Source organism: Mauremys reevesii, linkage group 13 (genome assembly GCF_016161935.1).
Source record: "Mauremys reevesii isolate NIE-2019 linkage group 13, ASM1616193v1, whole genome shotgun sequence".
Classification (NCBI taxonomy): domain Eukaryota; kingdom Metazoa; phylum Chordata; order Testudines; family Geoemydidae; genus Mauremys; species Mauremys reevesii.
Genome location: NC_052635.1, coordinates 26,059,662 through 26,079,007, shown reverse-complemented (window position 1 = coordinate 26,079,007; position 19,346 = coordinate 26,059,662). Strand labels below are relative to the sequence as shown.

The 19,346-nt window shown below is 44.9% G+C and overlaps 1 long non-coding RNA gene across 1 annotated transcript in view; it reads right to left on the bottom strand.

Annotated features, from left to right (window-relative positions):
- The window catches only part of LOC120381151, an 86,821-nt gene extending 68,373 nt beyond the window's left edge, over positions 1-18,448 (bottom strand). The window contains exons 1-2 of the long non-coding RNA XR_005587954.1: positions 18,330-18,448; positions 3,108-3,203 (exon numbers count right to left, since the gene is read on the bottom strand). This is a non-coding gene — a long non-coding RNA (uncharacterized LOC120381151). The remainder of the gene's footprint in view (positions 1-3,107; positions 3,204-18,329) is intronic.
- Between the last annotated feature and the right edge of the window lie 898 nt (positions 18,449-19,346).

Genomic DNA, 19,346 nt, shown 5'->3' with positions numbered 1-19,346 from the left:
CTCCTTCTTTGAGAGAGTAACAGATTTTTTAGACAAGGGAAATGCGGTGGATCTCATATATCTGGATTTCAGTAAGGCGTTTGATATGGTACCGCATGAAGAATTACTGGTTAAATTGGAAAAGATGGGGATCGAAGTGAAAATCCAGAGGTGGATAAGGAGCTGGTTAAAGGGGAGACTGCAGAGGGTAGTATTGAAGGGGGAACTGTCTGGTTGGAGGGGGGTTACCAGTGGAGTTCCTCAAGGCTCGGTTTTGGGTCCGATTTTATTCAATCTATTTATTGCTGACCTGGGAACCAAGAGTAGGAGTGGGCTGATAAAGTTTGCGGATGACACCAAGTTGGGGGGTATTGTCAATTCGGAAGAGGATCGGGATATTCTCCAGGGAGATTTAGATGACCTTGTAAACTGGAGTATTAGTAACAGGATGAAATTCAACAGTGAGAAGTGTAAGGTTATGCATTTAGGGATGTCTAACAAGAACTTTAGTTATAAGCTGGGGACGCACCAGTTGGAATTAACGGAGGAGGAGAAGGACCTAGGAGTCCTGGTTGATCGCAAGATGACTATGAGTAGGCAATGTGATGTGGCCGTTAAAAAAGCTAATGCGGTCTTGGTTTGCATTAGGCGAGGTATTTCTAGTAGGGATAAGGAGGTGCTAGTCCCGTTATATAAGGCGCTGGTGAGACCTCATTTGGAGTATTGTGTGCAGTTTTGGTCTCCCATGTTTAAGAAGGATGAATTCAAACTAGAACAGGTACAAAAAAGGGCCACTAGAATGATCCGAGGAATGGAAGGCCTTTCGTATGAAAGGAGACTTGAGGAGCTCGGTTTGTTTTCCTTAACCAAAAGAAGGATGAGAGGAGATATGATTACACTCTTTAAATATATCAGAGGGATAAATACCAGGGAAGGAGAAGAATTATTTCAGCTCAGTGCTAATGTGGACACGAGGACGAACGGATATAAACTGTCAGTCAGGAAATTCAGGCTTGAAATTAGACGAAGGTTTCTAACCATCAGGGGAGTGCAATACTGGAACAGTCTACCGAGGGAAACAGTGGGGGCGAAGGACCTCCATGACTTTAAGATTAAGCTAGATAAGTTTATGGAGGGGATGGTATGATAGGATAACGGGCTTAGTCAATAGGTCAATTATGTGCCTGGTATGATATAACCTTTTCCAGAGGGTTTGGCTGGAGAGTCTTGCCCGCATGCTCGGGGTTCAGCTGACCGCCATATTTGGGGTCGGGAAGGAATTTTCCTCCAGGGAAGATTGGCTATGGCCCTGGAGGTTTTTCGCCTTCCTCCGAAGCATGGGGCAGGGTTCACTTGCTAAGGAGTGGGTGGATCGGCTTATGTGGCCTGCATCTTGCAGGAGGTCAGACTAGATGATCATAATGGTCCCTTCTGATCTTGAATTCTATGATTCTATGATTCTATGATTCACTACCCGCCGTATCGGCGGGTAGCAATCGATTTCTCGGGGATCGATATATCGCGTCTCATCTAGACGCGATATATCGATCCCCGAACATGCTCCTGTCGACTCCGGAACTCCACCAACCCGAACGGCGGTAGCGGAGTCGACATGGGGAGCCGCGGACATCGATCCCACGCCGTGAGGACGGTAGGTAATTCGATATAAGATACTTCGACTTCAGCTACATTATTCACGTAGCTGAAGTTGCGTATCTTATATCGATTTTCCCCCGTAGTGTAGACCACCCCAAGATACAGAGGCTAACTCTCTGAATATTCTTTCATAGGGGCCCCGTTAACTACAATCAATGATTTCTGGGGCCCCAAACTTTGTATTTATGCCTGTAGCTTGTGTAGCTTATGAAGGGCTAATAAATGACCAACAGATGTTGGGTAACATTTTCAAAGTTGCCTGAGTGACTTCGGAGCTTAAGTCTTATTTTCAAATGTGACTTAGACACCTAACTCCCAAAGTGCCTAATCTGCTTAAATGCTTTTGAAAATCTCACCAAGCACCTGTCTGCCTCTTCAGACACCTAAATACCTTTGAAAATATTGCCTTAAGTCACTTGGGTAAAGTTTTCAATAGCACCTCTCATAGGCATGAGACAGACAAGAGCAATATTTGTTATAAGCATATCTGTAGACAGTATTATAAATTATTATAAGACTTCGTTATAAACAACCTATTGCATTCATCTGATATTACAACAAATGCCTAACAATCTATTAAGACAAGCACCTATATTATGTACTACTTAGAAGTAATATAAGCATGGGCAAAAACCTTGCTGAAATTTTTCTCAACTATTATGACTAGAGCAATATTGTAGTAAAGCAGGGTGTAAAATAATTCCATCTGCATATACAACATAGCCTCCCTGCTCCATTCAACACAAACATCTGCAATATAACCTCATCTGACACAAAGTTTCAGCCTTATGATTAGGTGCAGAATACTGAAAGACTGCAATTGTTTAGACAGTGCTCAGGGGATCTGTAATGGAATACAGAGCTTCTAATCTCCAGGTCACCAGTTTGGATCTAGCACAAGCTGCTAGTGATTTAAAGTCCATGATCTATCATTGGCTAGTCTTCTACTCATTTCACATAGGGGTTCTCAGAACAGTTCTTTGTGGACAGGCAGCCACATAATTAAAAACACTTCCACAATGACACCAATGACACCTTTGGCACCTCTATGGGCAGACTGAGTAGCTGTAATACTTGAACGGGGCATTGGTATCAGTGAATCGCTCACTGAATGAAGTCCATTCAGATCAAAGTTGGAAGGCTCCCAGCTGGTGGAAGCACATATGGGGCAGATTAAAATGACACTATCTGTGCTCTCCCTCTTCCACGATTAGGTGGAGCTTTTGTTGTCAATGTGTTAGCATGACACTTAAAAAACCAACACATCTCTGATGTTGCGTTGACCTTCATAACAGGAGGCAGAACACCACAAGCAGCTAATGAATACGGCGGCTTCCTTTAAACTGGTGACTCTTTTGACCTCTGGAACAGATCTAGGTTATGCACTGCCCATCGCCAGCTGACGTACGCAGGGTCAGAAACCATCGAGAGGAAGCAGGGAACAGTACGAGCATGTATTTGTTTGACCTTACCTTTCTCATTGCAGTGGAGTGAAGGCCAGTGGAAACGTTTCCTGTTTCTGATCTCAGCGATTTGAAACTAGTCAACAAGGTGCTATATACTGCGCACTAAAACAAAACAAAAATACAGTTAAAGAAAAATCAGATCAGAGGGGATTTGCTATGGTATACATGTTGCAGAAGCCTAGATGTACAGGGGAACAGGAATGATATATGAAACTTTTCACTCCTAGTTTGAATTAACCCAGCTCAGTAGTTACAGTTATTGTTAAGTATCTTTTGCATAGTACTGTAAAGGTACACAGCTCTGTGCAGGTTAGGTCATTGCCTAACATCCCTACCCTGATGAGTTTACGTTAAAAGCAGAGGCAATACAGACAGGACAAGAGGAATGTCAACCATATGGGGTAAGGCTATTTGAATGCAAGTAGTTCACTTGTGAGGCAAAGTTTATTAACAGAGGGCCTATGTAAAATGTGCTGGTATTTAGGAGTGTGTTATTTCCTTTGCAGGAGAGTGAAAATGCCAACAATACACGGTAGCATCTCCTAGTCTAATACCTTTAAAATACATACACTTTTAAAAAGTAATTGAAAGTTTATAACCCTCAGACATAAAAGACCATTGCCAGTATTGCAATAAACAGCTCCAGTTACTATGCTTGTAAGTCCGGCATTCATTTGTATTTGCTTTTTTGGATGCAATTATGCACTCAGTGTGTTGGAAGCCAGGCCTTGTGTGTTTAAATCAACCTTCAGAATATAAAATCCCCAACAGGATTCCTCTCTCGAGTTCTTACACTACTATTCCAATCTCACTATCACTTGCTACTTTTCTGCCCCCTCTGCCCAGCCATCTCCCTTTATTTTCTCAATTCAAAGCAAAACCAGTTGCTCTATCACTTTATTTCACACACAGCAACACAATTCAATAATTCTCTTCCCGTGTAAGCACTTGACACTCATGGCAGAGGCTCATCCCATTGCTCATGGCTGCTCCTCATGCTGGAAAACTCTACAACTCTCGCCTGATTTTTTGTTTTGTCCACTGACAGTTCTAGTACCAGAGGAAAATGAATATTTATGTTTGCAGCGCTAGTTATCCCACTTGATTATCCCTCCCATCTAGAGTTGCCAACTTTCAAATTGCACAAAACTGAACACCCTTGCCCCGCCCCCTGTCCCCGGCTCACTACATTCCCCCACCCTCACTGGGCTGGGGCAGGGGCAGGGACTTGGGGTGCGGGAGGGGGGGAAGGCTCTGGCTGGAGGTGTGGGCTCTGGGGTGGGGCTGGGGATGAGGGGTTTGGGTGCAGTAGGGGGCTCCGGGTTTGGGACCCTCAGGGCTGGGGCAGGAGGTTGGGCTGTGGGAAAGGGTATGGGCTATGGGCTGGGGGTGTGGGCTCTTGGGTGGGACCGGGAATGAGGGCCTTCGGGTGCAGGAGGGGGCTCTGGGTCGGGGGAGGACTCAGCACTGGGGCAGGGGGTTGGGGCTCGGGCAACTTCCAGTCAGCAGTGCAGTGGGGCTAAGGCAGGCTGCCTGCATGTCCTGACACTGCACTGCGTGCACCCCAGAAAAGCCAGCAGGTTCAGTGCTAGTAGGCAGGGGAGGCGGGGGGGGCAGGAGGCTCCGCGCGCTGCTCTCGCCCGCAGGCACTGCCCCCCCCCAGCTCCCATTGGCCGAGTGCGGAGCCGGTGCTCAGGGCAGGGGCAGTGTGTGGAGCCCCATGGGCCCTGCACCTAGGAGCCGGACCTGCTGGCTGCTTCTGGGGTGCAGTGTAGTGCCAGGACAGGTAGGGACTAGGCTGCCTTAGCGCCACAGCACTGCCAACCGGACCTTTAACTGTCCAGTCGGTGGTGCTGACTGGAGCTGCCAGAGTCCCTTTTCAACCAGGTGTTCTGGTTGAAAACCAGATTCCTGGTCACCCTACTCCCATCCAGCATGTAGGGTGACCAGACATCCTGATATTAGGGGCTTTGTCTTATATATTGTCAGGGACTCGAACCCTGACAGCAAAGTTCGTTGTCTGACTGCAGAGAGACAGGCAACACCAGCAAGGTCCGATCAAAAGCTCTTTATTGACAAGTGCATGCGTCAATAGAGAGCAGCTCGTCTCCAGAGAGAACCAGCCCCCCTTTACAGCTTAGTGTTAGCCTATATAGATAGTTTTATTACATCATACATAATTCACTTGAGCAACCCACCCCCCCTTTGTCTAACAACTGGAAACTAGACACCTCTAATATACACACATGCCTAGTCTCTGTGTCTAAAGCATTAGATTGTTAATATCTTAACAAGCGCCAAAAGTTAGAAATGTAAGGGAGTTAAAAACACACCGAACACTAAACCAGGGAGTTAGAGTCAGAACTGTGGGATGCTTGTGTTTCTTATCAGTTCTTCAAACACTGTTCCTAACACGACACAGCTGGTACCAGCCCCTCACTTATCTCATTCTTTCCCAGGGCTTTGTGAGACAATGCTGCTTCTCAGTATTTTCCACTTTAGGATTACCCAGAAACCTCTGTTAGCCTGACTTCGGTCAGGTTGGCATAACTGGTTTTGTGCTACATCTTTATTCAGGCCTAACAATATGCAACTATTTCCCCCCTCCCCCCCCAAAAAAATGTGTCCCAATTTTTGACACTTGCTATGTGGTCACCCTAGCTGCACCTCCATTGGTATGACTTCTGCCCCCACATTCCTCTGACTCCTCATAGCTTCCTGCCCTGCCTCCTAACTCATTCCACCTCTGCCTCATTTTCTGCACCTCCATATTCTCCTGTTCCCCACCTGGCCTCCCCATGGGACACCAGCCCTGAGGGCAGCCTAGGTTCAGCCCCATTTGAAAGGCTGACAAATGGGGACCATCTTTGCTAGGGGCAGCTTCACTCTCAGCTGCAAAGGTTGTAGAGAAATGGCAGCCTCCTTGCTGAGCTCAGCCTGTGTCTTCACTCTTATTTCCAGCAATGGAAGGGAGGGGCCATTTTGTATAAGGGCAAAACTTGGCAAGTTGTAGGAATCAAATCAGAAAATCATGAGAGCCTTTTAAGAAAAAGGCAAATATCATGGCTAAGGGGCAATGCTTTGGAAATGATTGTTAATTTGTTTCAAATCAGGGAGTACTGCCACTCCCTAAGTGAGTACGATGCTGGTTTCAGAGACATCCCTTTGGCTATTGTTTATTAATAATGTAATGTGGTTCTCAGTTTCTTAAGACAATGGAACTCAGCACCCTCTCTTCCTCACATTCTCTCCATGAGGCACTCCTCAGCCACCACCTGCTCCCATCTTTGTCCCTCTCCCTAACACTTAGCTCATGCCTCAACTAGCCTCCCAGTCATTACCCAAATTCAGAGTAAAAGCCCAAATGATTTTTCCAGCACTGTTTTACCATAAAGAAATTCTCGTGATAATTTCTCAATGACTTCAGCCTCAGCCCTGCACTGAGTACTGCACAGGCACACCCCTGCAAGCTCTGCTGCTTTTAATGGGGCTGCCTGTCTGTACAGAGGTCCACCAACATAGTTCTCCATTCTGGCCCTTAATGGCCCACATGAAAAGCACTGGTGGCTGAGGTTTGCAGCTCTAGAGTTCTGTGGTCAGAGAACTCAAGCTGTTAATTGACAGAAATACAGAAGGGAAGACCCTGAATGAGATTTCTGTGCCTCCTGATAGTAATGAATCCTCTTAAGAAGCTTACATGTAGGGAAGTAGCACTGACTTCCTAGAGCCCAGGCATGGTGGGTTTCTTCACAGAAACAGGAATGAATCCTCTGCTGAGTTGAGGTGGGGGAAGCCAGAGAGAAAAGGTCACATCCAGGCAGCCATATTTTGTAACAGTACCCTCTCTCCACCAGTTACAACTGGACTATTGGAAGGTGGGTAAAGGAATATATTTTATTGGGCCAACTTCTGTTGGTGACAGACAAGCTTTTGAGTTTACACATATCTCATATCCTGGGACCAACACAGGTACAACACCACTGCCAGGCAGGTGAATGTGCAATTGCCTGTTTTGTTCACATAGATGCCCCTTTATGCAACCCAATGTAACTCTGAGCAAACTCATTTGCCCGTAAGCATTGCCATCATATTTCCAAAGGCTCTATAAAAATTTAGCCCATGATTCATTGCAAAAGGAGTCTACATTCCTCCCTGTGCCAGGATATGATCATATCTAAGGAGTACAAGGGGGACCCTGAAGTTCCCATCCCACCCCAGTAGCAAAGAGGTTAAAGAACTCGTATCACCTGGCTTTAATAAGGTTTACATTTTCAAGGAGGCCTAAGGGAGTTAGGCACTCAACTCCTACAGAGAGTTTTATTGAGCATTTCAATGGGATTTGGGTGCCCATGGTGCTGGGTGCAGGAGAACTAAAGATCAATAGATTTAGCTTTCCTTCCCCCTGCAACTCCTTTGATCCCAGCTGAACTGGTTCTTTCTAAGCAAAAACTGCACCATTTCCTCCAACAACATTGGAGAGATGAGGAATAGACAAGTGCAACCCTAACAGAAAAGGTTTTATATCCCACTTAAGATAAAATATGTGCCTGTGTCACCAGGTGATTACCTGGTGGGCCAGGATGGCATGACCACCACCAAAATAGGGGGGAAAGGGAGGTAGAGAATGTAGCATTTCTTATAAAAGGTACATCAGTATTTATTTGTTATCTTCTACACCCATTTACTTCAGTGCCATTTCCCCATGACTCCTCTGTGCCCAGAGCACTTACAGGAAGGCAGGCCCACCCTGTACCCAAATTCTCCCAGGTTTAATATTTGCTTTCCCAAGGTGTTGCTTCTCCTCAGACACTGATCTAACATGCTCCTTAGAGCACCCTTCTAGCACTATCCCCAACATTCCTTCAGCAGCACCCCTCACCCTTTGCAAGGGGCTGGGATTGACTTATATAGGACCCAGACTCCTCCCATTCCCAGCAGCTCTGAAAGGACTAGTGGTTAAGTGGAGCCAGCTGGGCAACTCCCTAGTTCTTGTGTTCAGAGACAGTCCATTACCTACAGCCGCTTGGTTTTTTCCCCCCATGCATATGACAGTTCACTTTGTCCCAGCCTCTCTTTTCCACAGCATGGGCTTCACTTATGTAAATGACAGCAGGATCCATGAGGAGCCCTCTGGAGGGGAAATCAATCACACCCAGAGTAAATAAAAGGCTGCCATTTGTATGTTAGAGAAGATCAGCTCAAGCCTGTTGCATTAATGATCCATAAAACCAAAATCACACAGGCACAGGGTTTTATTGGCACTGGGATTTATACCTCAATGGCTAGACCTCTGTTGATTCGTAAATAATGGGAACTCGTGCTGTTTTTCTTCTTTGCATGAAAACTACTGTTAGCTGTTCAGGGTTTGGAAAAAAAACAGGTGTTCATTAGTATTCTGGTATTGTGCTTCTGTGCCTCAAAGAAATAATATCTCCATCTTAAAAGACATTACCTCAGAACTGTGATTGCCATTAGAAAGGTAACACTGCTAAAAGTTGCCACCACACAGTGATATATGAGGTACCATACTAACTCTGTGCTTTGCACAATAGCAGAAAGATGCTAACATCTTTTCTGGCTGGAGTGCAACATTCTCTGCTCTGTGGAGTTCAGTGCTCATGAGTGCCATGTGTCACAACTCATCATCAGGGCCCTGTGGAAGACCCAGCGGAGAAACGCCTCAGGTTAGAGATGGATAGGAGACACCATACGCATTTTCCTACATACTTCAGCGGTGTTAAAGCAGAATCACTTCCCAAACAGTGCGTGATAGTCTGAAGTGCTGAACTGTTGCTATAAAAGCATATGAGGTCACTGTTAAGGCTTTGCGTTGGAGTGCCACTGTGAAGAAGTTGGGGTACATACTGCTTTTTGGGATCTGTTAGAGATGGAAGAATAAGCCTTATGTTGTGTTAGAGTCAGGGCCGGCTCCAGACCCCAGCGCGACAAGCACGCGCGTGGGGCGGCACTTGCCGGCAGGGGCGGCAGATTGGGCCGGCGGACCTGCCGCAGTCACGCCTGCGGGAGGTCCACCGGAGCCCCGGGACGACCGGACTTGCCGCAGGCGTCGCTGCGGACGGTTCGCTGGTCGCGCGGGTCGGCTGGACCTCCCGCAGGCATGACTGCGGCAGCTCAACCGCAGCCGCCGGACCAGCGAACCGCCCGCAGCTGCGGGAAGTCCAGCCGAGCCGCGCGACTAGCGGACCCTCACCAGTCAAGCCCGCGGGAGGTCCGCTGCTCCCGGGGCTCCGGGGTGCCTCCTGCGCATGACTGCTTGGGGCGGCGGAATATGTAGAGCCGCCCCTGGTTAGAGTGTGGTCCTGATAGCATTGCAGGCAGCATGAAAGTGGAAAGGAATATGCTAGTCTTTCCCTTTTATTTCTTAGTCCCATTCTTTTCATTTTGGGGGAATGGATGGATGGAATATGTCATGCTGCCCCTGTAGGTGCCACTAAACATAGATTTTGTTATAGCAAGAGTTCCTACGATTAAAATAATATCTTAGCCAGGGTAAGAGATGGATTCTGATCTGTTACACCTGCATAAATCAATTGAAGACAATAGAGTTACTTTGAAAATACACCGTAAGTGTATGCAGGTGTAACGCTTGTGGAAACAGCAGAGAGGAGATAAACACCACAGAAATACTTCCTGAAGACTTTTAATAAGCAACCAAAGAGCAAACTACATTATAAATCTGGAACAAACAAATGCCCACAAGTCATTTTTATTTTTACCTTGTGTGCATTAAAATACATAGCAAGGCTTTATGAGATGGGCTGTAGATTTTTTCCTCCAGACATTCCTAATGTGTAATATGGTTAATTTGAATTGGAAAACAGAACAACCTTGGAATCATTCGAGACATAATCTTGGGGATCTTCCAGTGAATTCAATTTATTTTGGCCTTTGCATATGGGACTGAATAAACACTGGAAATTATTGGAGGCATTTTTGGAATTTGTGAACCAGACAATACTCTCAGTCACACCAGTGTAAGTCTGGAACAATTACATTTAAGTCAATAGAGGTCCTCTGGATTTACACCAACGTGAGATCAGATTCTGGCTGCATCCCTACCTTTTGCTTTTTGAATGTAGATGAGAGAAAGCAATAGGGCTCAACATGTCTATTTTAGAATCACATTTACATTCATAAAATGAGCATCTAGGAAAATGTTTCCTCTTCTATTTAATTTTAACAATAATGGCTAGTTTCAGATTTTCAAACATTCCAAAAGCTACTCGAGGTCATTAAATTGCGTGGCACTTTTTGCAAGAGTAGGGACATTATATTCCAGTGTTCTGGTCAAATTCTAATTTGACTAGTTACATTCTGCCACCTAAATCCCCCCATTTTAAATGGATGTTTCACTTCCAGCCCTAAACTGCTATTCCCCTGTGCACTATTTAATAGCTGTGTCTTTCCACCCCAGAGGTAACTGCATGTCAACAACACGACATGATTTTTCTGTCATATATATATATATTATATATATATGCCACACATCAGAGTAAGGAATAAAGGATTGGACATTTAAAAAGTGCTTTAGGATCAAATGGGATTAAAGTGGCTTATAAAAATGTAAAATATTACTGTTATTGAAGTTGATTGAGATTGTTTAATTAAAGATGGTGCTTTTAAAGGTTTCAGTGGTGATACTGAGAGCATGAGGCCGAGTCATGGCTCAGACACCCAACAGTCAGACAGCCAGTAAGAGCACAGTGAAAAATGCCTGGGAGAACTATTAAAATCTGATTGATTAAGAGAGTTGGGCTGGGATTTTCAAAGGCTACCAAGAGAACCAGGGGCTCAAACTCTCATTGAAAGTCCAGTGAAGACTGGACAAAGCATCCAGTCAATGGATGCTATTTCTAGGATTACTTGCTCCGTTGGGCAGGTTTTGCTTTAACCACGTGGGCAGGCAGAGAATTTCTTCTCTGAAGGTTTGTCAGTAAACTGATCCATTGCCATGAAATGAGAGTGTGTCTGAGCATCTCTCAGCCGTGAGTGAGCTGCAGTTCTTTCCTGTGTTGGATTTATTTTTATTTTGGCCATTCGATTTTTATTCTGGTTGAAAGTTTTGACTGGCTGCCCTATTTTCTGTATTTATCCTAAAAGCCCCCGAGCTCCCTCTAAGATGGTAGTTTTGTGGCACCTTTAAACTCTCCACTGGGTGCCTTTTGACAAATGTAATTGCTTTACCAGCAGGGAGGCTGTCAGAGAGGTAGGACTGTCTGTCAGGTGTCTGAAGATCTGAATACATTGCCAAGGCTAAAAACTGATGTGATTATGCAAATTAATCTCTCTCTCTCTCTCTCTCTGAATGGAACACAGTAGCTTTCCCTGAACTTTGATGGTTGTTTTTAAGATGGTAAAAGATTTGTCTTGTCAAAGAAATGCTTGCAGAGCAAGAAAGGGAAGTGTTGAGAGGAGTCAGAGTGGAAATTAAGGTTCAACAGGACTGCACAGGCCAGATCGTTAGCTGGTGTAAAGTGGTGACTATAATGATGCTATGATGATTTCTGTTCTAATTTAGTCAGGTTCTTACCTTGTTCTCAATGAGGCAGCATCTGAGCTAACTTGCCCAAATGGAGGACATAGCTAATCGTAACTCCAGGCATTTGCCATAAAACTGCCTTTTGAAAACATCATTTTCAAAAGGGATTTAGGAGGTTCAGTCCCACCAACTGTCAATGGGATATTGCCTCCTAAGTGCCTTAATCCCTTTTGAAAATGAGATAGAGGGCTGATCTACACCACAGGAGTTATGTGGACATAAGGCAGCTTATGTCCACCTAACTCTGTCAGTGTCTTCACTACAATGGCGCCCCCACCGCTGTAAGATGCCCACTACACATTCACTCCACCTCCACGAGAGGCGTAGTGCTTAGGTCGGTGTAGTTAGGGCAGTGCAGAACCTACAAAGTTCCTTACATTGACTGTTGGCTGTCAGCCCCATGCGGGCTCACAGCCCAGAACTCTGCTGCCACATCCTCATGCGGGATGGCTGGGAGGGGAGGAGCTCCTGAGCCTGGCCACCGCCCAGGCTCAGGCTGTCCTCGTCCCCCAGTCCCTAACTGGGAGGGGCAGCAGGGCTCCACGCTGTCAGCCTGGCCGGGCTCCAGCTGTCAATCTCAATGGCGGGGGGAGATGTCCAGCTGTCAGTGCCCACAATGCCACACTTCAGTCAGTGGAAGCACTCCTGGTGAGAACGCACACTGCCGACAGAGGGGGCATAGTGTGGACATGAAAAACTGCAGTAATTACTGCAGTGGCTGTACATCAGCCTAATTTAGGTCGACTTAATTTTGTTGTGTAGACAAGGCCTGAGGCTCCTAAATCAGTTTGGTTTTGCACTACTGAGCGCAGAAATGCCTAAATACCTTTAAAAAACTGGGCCATAAGGTTTTGCATTCAAAGACCTGGATTCAGCACAAGCTGAAGGCGCCTACCACCTTCCAGGAGTGTCTCAGCATCTCCCACAATCTAAAATTAGCATGGGCAGATTTCAAATGAAGTATGACTAGCCTCTCTTTCCCCCCATGGAATAAAGACAGTGCCATAGACTCAGGAAATAAATAGTGTCAGAAAGCTAATAATAATTAGAGTAAAATGGTGAGAGTCAGAACAACATGTGACGAGGAGGTGAACCCATAGAGCAGGCTATAGCAGACTCGTCTCGGTAGCGGTGCTTTGAATAAGCAGCTGTCAAAAACCTCTCCATTGGTGGAACAGACGTAATTCAAGCTAGCGGATGTGACAGCCCATGAAAATGAAAGTGAAGGGAGAAGCGAGAGAAGCTGTGAGATCAGGAACAGCAGCAGTTTAACAGGTGTAAAGTGAATGAGGAGCGGGGGGTAATGGTTGAGATACGTTGGAATATTTTATTATTCAAACAAGCATTCACTTCCCATTACAACCACACACTGGTGCGGGGACAATTATAGCACCCAGCAATTTTTTTATGCAAGGGGAAAAGATAGAGCCAGAGTAGGACAGTGTCACGGATACATGTCAGCTATGCTCACTGGGCAGCCGGCGTGACATGAATGGGAAGGTGGCTGAGAGACACAGGCAATATTTCACTCCAGCAGAGTTTCATGCCACTAAAAGCGTAACACTTCATGGACGTGAAGAAAGCAAGGGAAATGGAAACAATGTGTCAGGGATGTCTGGGGACGTGAAAGCAAGCAGGTTACCAGCAGCTCATTCTCAAGAAGGGGTAGGAATGCTGTGGAACATAGGGTATATCTACACTCCAATCAGAGCATTACCTTTGACCTAGCTAGCTCCAATAACAGCAGCGAAGCTGTGGCCAGATGAGCTACCCAGATGAGTATAAATTCAGGGCCCCAAATCAGGTTTGCATAGCTATTGTTATTGGAGCTGATTAGATCTAAACATACTGCAATCACATTTCTGAGTGCCATATAGACATAGCCAGAGAGAGCATCTTCAAAGTGTAGCAACACACTCACACTTGAGATGTCATTGGGTTAAAGGGCTGCTGTCTAGTGCAGGGATTGGCAACCTTTGGCATGTGGCCTGTCAGGGAAATCCACTGGCGGGCCGGGACGGTTTGTTTACCTGTAGCGTCCACAGGTTCGGCCAATCGCAGCTCTCACTGTTCCAGGCCAATGGAGGCTGTGAGAAGTGGTGCGGGCCAAGGGAATGTGCTGGCCGCCGCTTCCCACAGCCCCCATTGGCCTGGAACGGCGAACTGCGGCCAGTGGCAGATGTGATTGGCCGAACCTGCGGACACTGTAGGTAAACAAACCAGCCCAGCTCGCCAGCGGATTTCCCTGACGGGCCACATGCCAAAAGGTTGCTGATCCCTGGTCTAGTCAATTTAGACCCAACATTAAGGTTTTATAAAAACAGATATGGGGGGTGGGGGAGCTTAAGGGCCACAATTTTTAAAAATTGGGGATCAAAGTTAGACTCTAAAGTCCATCTTTAGACACCTTAATCAATGGCCGGATATTCAAAAATACTGAGCCCTTAGCAGCTCCTATTATCAATAATGGGAGTTACAGGATACTCTGCACTTTTGAGCATCTGGCCACTGACTCAGAAGCCTAACTTTAAGCATCCAGTTTTGGAAATCTTGGCCATGGTCAACAGAAAAACATTCAATGAAAAACATTTTGGGTGAAATAAAAAGTCTTGCCTTTGACTTCAATGGAGCCAGGATTCCATCCGTTATTTTTATGGCTGCAAATATGTTTGTAACCCAAACATTGTCCTATTGGGCTAATGCACGATAGCCAGAAAATGAAGCTTTCTATAAAGTGACTATAAATAAAAGTGAAGGTAACAAGTCTGTTTTCATGAGATTTGAGCAAATGATTCATAGCAACTCACCGAATTGAGCCTCTTGTCTGCTCACAAAATATCAGTATCACATTAATTGAAATTATTCCTTTTTGTGCAAATGTTGTTTGCTCTGTGGTTTGCAACTGAAAACTGGAGACGTGTCACTTTGCTGCAGTTGATCCCCTAACGTTGTAGTGTTCCTCTCCCAACTGAATGAGCTTGACTCTAGATATTTTTGGTATTAATGAATATATGTAGAGAGAGAATTTAAAAATTCATTTTCCACTAGTATGTACCTGGGGGAGCTTAACATTTGCTTTCCTTGAACATTTGTTCAATTGCTCAAATGTCTGCAACATGGAGGGAAACATGGAAGGAGGTCAAACCTGAGGGACGTGAATACCTTTAAAATGCAAACAAATATCTACATACTTTTGCTCTCCCTTATAAATATACAACCCCACTGACTTCAGCATTTGGCAGCTAGAATGTTAAGGGATATTGGAAAAAAACCACACATATGTTCTTAAGCATACCTTTCTTCAAAGGATCTCAAAGCACTTTATAGACGTTAATTAATTATGCTTCACAGCACCCCCTGTGAGGTAGGCAGTCTCATCACATCTATTTTATGGAGGGTTATACTGAGGCATCAAATGGTTAAATGATACCCACAAGGTGACAGATTCATTCAGCAGCAGAGAATCCGGAATGCCTTGCTTCAAGTCCCAAGTAATTTATTAACCGCAAAATTTAAATTTTAACATGGTGCATCCAAGTATTAGACTTTTGCTAAAGGTACTGTATTAGCTAACAGATAAAAATGCACATCATACTATCGGCCAAACGCTTGGCTGGTGTAAACTGGAGCAGCTTCACTGACTTTAATTTACACCTGCAGAGAATTTGGCCCCAAGTTTCTAAAAGGAGCATAATTAAAGGAGGAATTTAATTAGCTGACAAAAGTTCAGCCTGTTCTCCTTTTGATATAGGTCGAGACTCAACCAATTTAGTTATTAGCTACTTTATATATGAAACTACTGAGCTTCAAGACAATAACACAGAGGGGCTGCAAGGGAAGAAGAGGAGAGATAATAGAAAACATTGATGGGTAAAGACAAGCAATTAATAGCCTGAAGATTTCTTTTAAACCTGCTATCTCGTAAACAATTAAATGTCCTCCAGTATGTTTTTAAATTAGATCCACCATTGTGCCTTAAAGTTTCATAAATTCCAAGGCCAGAAGGGACCATTGAGAGCAGCTAGTCTAACCTCCTAGAGAATATAAAACAAACAAACCACCCCACTCTTGATTTAAAAATGGCCAGTGATGGAAAATCCATCATGACCCCTGACAAATTGTTCCCAGGGTTAATGACCCTCACTGTTAAGTTCTAAGTCCCTATTCAAGAATGCAATTAAAAGTCCATCCCTCTTCAGAAAAGCAATTACATACACATGAAGTTAAGCATGTACTTAAGTCTTTTCCTGAATCAGGGCCCTAGTGACATAAAAACCTGCATAAAAACCTTGGGCCTGACTCTCTATTACCTCGCAGTGTGTGTAGTTATTCACAGTAGTGCAAAATCAGTGCAGGGTGGGCATAATATGGTACCATTCTGACTCAACCTCATTTTACACTCTAGGCTGGTGTAAATGATTATAAAAGGTGTCCCAGCTTCCAGCCCCAGTCAGCCCCCAAATCCCACTTGCCCCACCCTGCCAGCCTCCAATCCCAGCTGTGCATCCACCCACCCAGGGTCTTTGTCCCAATCTATCCCCTTGGCGGACCCCCTCAGGTGTGGCTCTTATCCCCTCAGCATTAAAATTAGGCAGCTTTCTCTTCCACACTTCATAGGCGTCCACAGGGGGAGCATTCAGAACACAGGAGAAACCAGCTCCGTGCTCTCAGTTCTGGTACCTAACCTGAGCACAGACTACAGCAACCCAGAGCTGCGCTTGCACAGAAAGAAAGTCTCTCTCAATCCTCTACAGTCCAGAGCTTTAGCATGCTCCGTGCAGACAGAATCTTCAGAGTTTTTAGCAGCAGAGCGCTAGCAAGCCTCTACAGAGCATGTTCAAACTGTGATTTTTCAAAGACTTATAACTTGGCCAAATTTGGGCACATTTTCATGGGGATGGTAAAAGGCTCACCCTTGACATAAAGGCCATTCCTCCAACTCTGTCAAATTTCAAACCACTGCTCCTGTGGTAGAGTTTTCCAAAGAAAAGGTCACCAGAATTTTTTAAAATGGGCATAACAATGTATTTTCAACTAGCCTTGTTTTTAGAAATGTTTGAATTGTTTTGGCTGAAATTTTCCAAACATCATTCAGCCCAAATGGTTAAAGTTTGGTAACGTTATAAGCAATCAAAAACAGGCTCTTATAATGGGAAGTGTCAGGCAACCTTAGGTTATAATAGGTGGTAATAGTTATTAAGCCCTGCATGGGTGGTTGATCTGGCAAGGCACCCCTCACATTTACTTCCATTCATCCCCTCATTTCAATGTGTGTGGTTACAACAAGCAGAATAGCAGAATTAATACAGTATCTGATTGCTACATGGAAAAAAATAACCTTAAACTGAGCCTGCTCTCAACGGTGACTGTGTTGGAATTGTCAAGTGATAACTAAAACTGTCAATAAATTTTGTTCACAAGTTTCCATTTTTGGTACTAATTTCAACCCAAAGATCAACTCTGACAGTTAATTATCTGAACATAAGAAAGGTCATACCGTGTCAGACCAATGGTCCATCTAGCCCAATACCTTGTCTTCTGGAAGTTGGGTGCTGAAATATCTTTAAGGGTCTGAGCCTTCACTGCTGCTATTTAATAAGGTAATAAAACATCCAAGGAGCTAAACCCAGGATTGCAAGAAGGTTGGGAAAAGGAAACAAGATTCACATGGATATTCAGATAGTAAAAACTGTTGGGTGCACAACTCATTCAACTGGACATGAAAATAGATAATTCAGCACGCACACGGTGTAAAGGTTTGGAAAATCTGGCCTGCTATGTAATCATACATGACAATGGCATTCAGTTCCAATGGTTAGGATTAGCTATTGGGAATAAAACACCACCAACACTGTGTCATGTACATAGTGCTTTTTATCCATCGAATGCAATGTGCTTTCAGAGAGGCTGGGGCAAAGCTCCCTTCTCCCCCCAACTAGCCGGGGATGAGTTGAGAGAATGGGACCAAAGTAAATGCAGCCTCCTCCCTCCTAGCAGGACAGGTGCCTGCTGATACTAGGAAGGCCCCGTGTTAGCAGGGAGAAGACCATAGCAGGGGAACTCTGCCTGCTGACTCCTCCCAGCCTGAGAGTGGAAGGACTGATTGGGAAAAGGGCTGGCTCGGGGAGAAGCTGTCACTACAGCTGGCCTAAAGTACAACCTGTCTCCAAGACAGAGAGCTAAGGGGTTCCTGCCTTAAGAAGAGGGACAGAGGGATTGTCCAAAGTACAACCCAGCTCCAGGAGGAGAGCAGGGCCTTCCTGAACAGGCAAAGGAATCTGATCAAGACTCATACGTGGATCCAGAGTAGGTGTGAACTTAAGTGGCTAAATAAGCAAGTTATCTCCATAGAATGAGTAAATAAAACTAGACACGGCAAAGGAGTATTTTTGTTTAATTTTGTTTTGTTTGTTTTTAATTAATCTGATCTGGGTAATTGTCGCTAGAACTTGAGTGGGGTGTTGAGTGCAATGCACCTGCATGGCCATGTGAGGCCACAAGAGGGCATGCTTGAGAGATTCACTCCTTGACATCCCCCTTCTGACTGCTTATCTTGCTACCTATGTACTTACCCAACACCTGTCTCCATTGTATCTAAGCATTCTGCTGTCTGATGACAAATGGAGCCAGATCCTTAAAGAAAGTGTGTATCTACATACACAACTTACCATTTCACGCACACAACCATGGTAACTTCACATGCAAAATAGGCTTGAAATTACACGGGTCTCTTTGCATGCTCAATTGTGTGGCTATTTTGTTTGAAAATCCGGCCCATCAGTTCTGGATGCAAAGCAGTGGTTGCCACCAGTTCTGTCAGCAAGAGACAAAGAAGATTTGAAATAAGAAAAAAAGAAATAATACGCTGGAGGTGAGAAAGTGAGGCCACCAAGTCCTAAAAACCGCCTCTGACTAGAAATGCCAGTGACTTAAATTTGAGGATTGCTTCATAATCACACATAATTAATGTTTTCTATCTTTCTGGAAACTGCCAGATTATTATTATCTCATCTTTTGTGTTTCCAGGAGAAACACACTAGCCAGCGAGTGAAGCATTAGGAAATTATTTACAATTATGCTGTTCAGAGCAGTTGGCTAATTCCATCTGCTAATTACCACCACTTCTAGAAGTATAGGGGGAGTGCTATAAATAACATTAATGTGTGCCATGCTGGTGCCAGGCTATTAGAACCTGCATGGAGTGTTGGAACAACCTCTCTGGCAGCCTCTACATGGGTCTTTAGTCTCTCTCTGTAGCCTTCAGAGCACAAAGGCGGCACCAAATGAATTATTCTGTTCTCTCTTGGGAGAGGCAGACCAAGTGACTTGCAAAGGCAAGTATTTCTAGCATGCATTTGTCAGTGGCCTGACACCAAAGAAGACTTAATCAGTGAATGGAATTCCCATTTCTGGACTGGTCTCAGTGTGTGTGGGAATCTCTGACCCCTGTACCTGGGGTTTAGACAAGGGCTTTTAGGGGGAAGTGCTACTGAATGAGCTAAAGCCTTCTATACAAGACCAACATCCAGATAAAAATGGATTTTAAACCGGAGACCTTCAGGCACCTAATTCTCATGTGTTTGGGTTGCTGGTTACTGAAGGCTGCTTCAATCAGGACACTGAGACTCAGGGGTTAAGTGCATAGCTATGAGAGTTTTACATATCAGATCTGCACTGCATGGAGT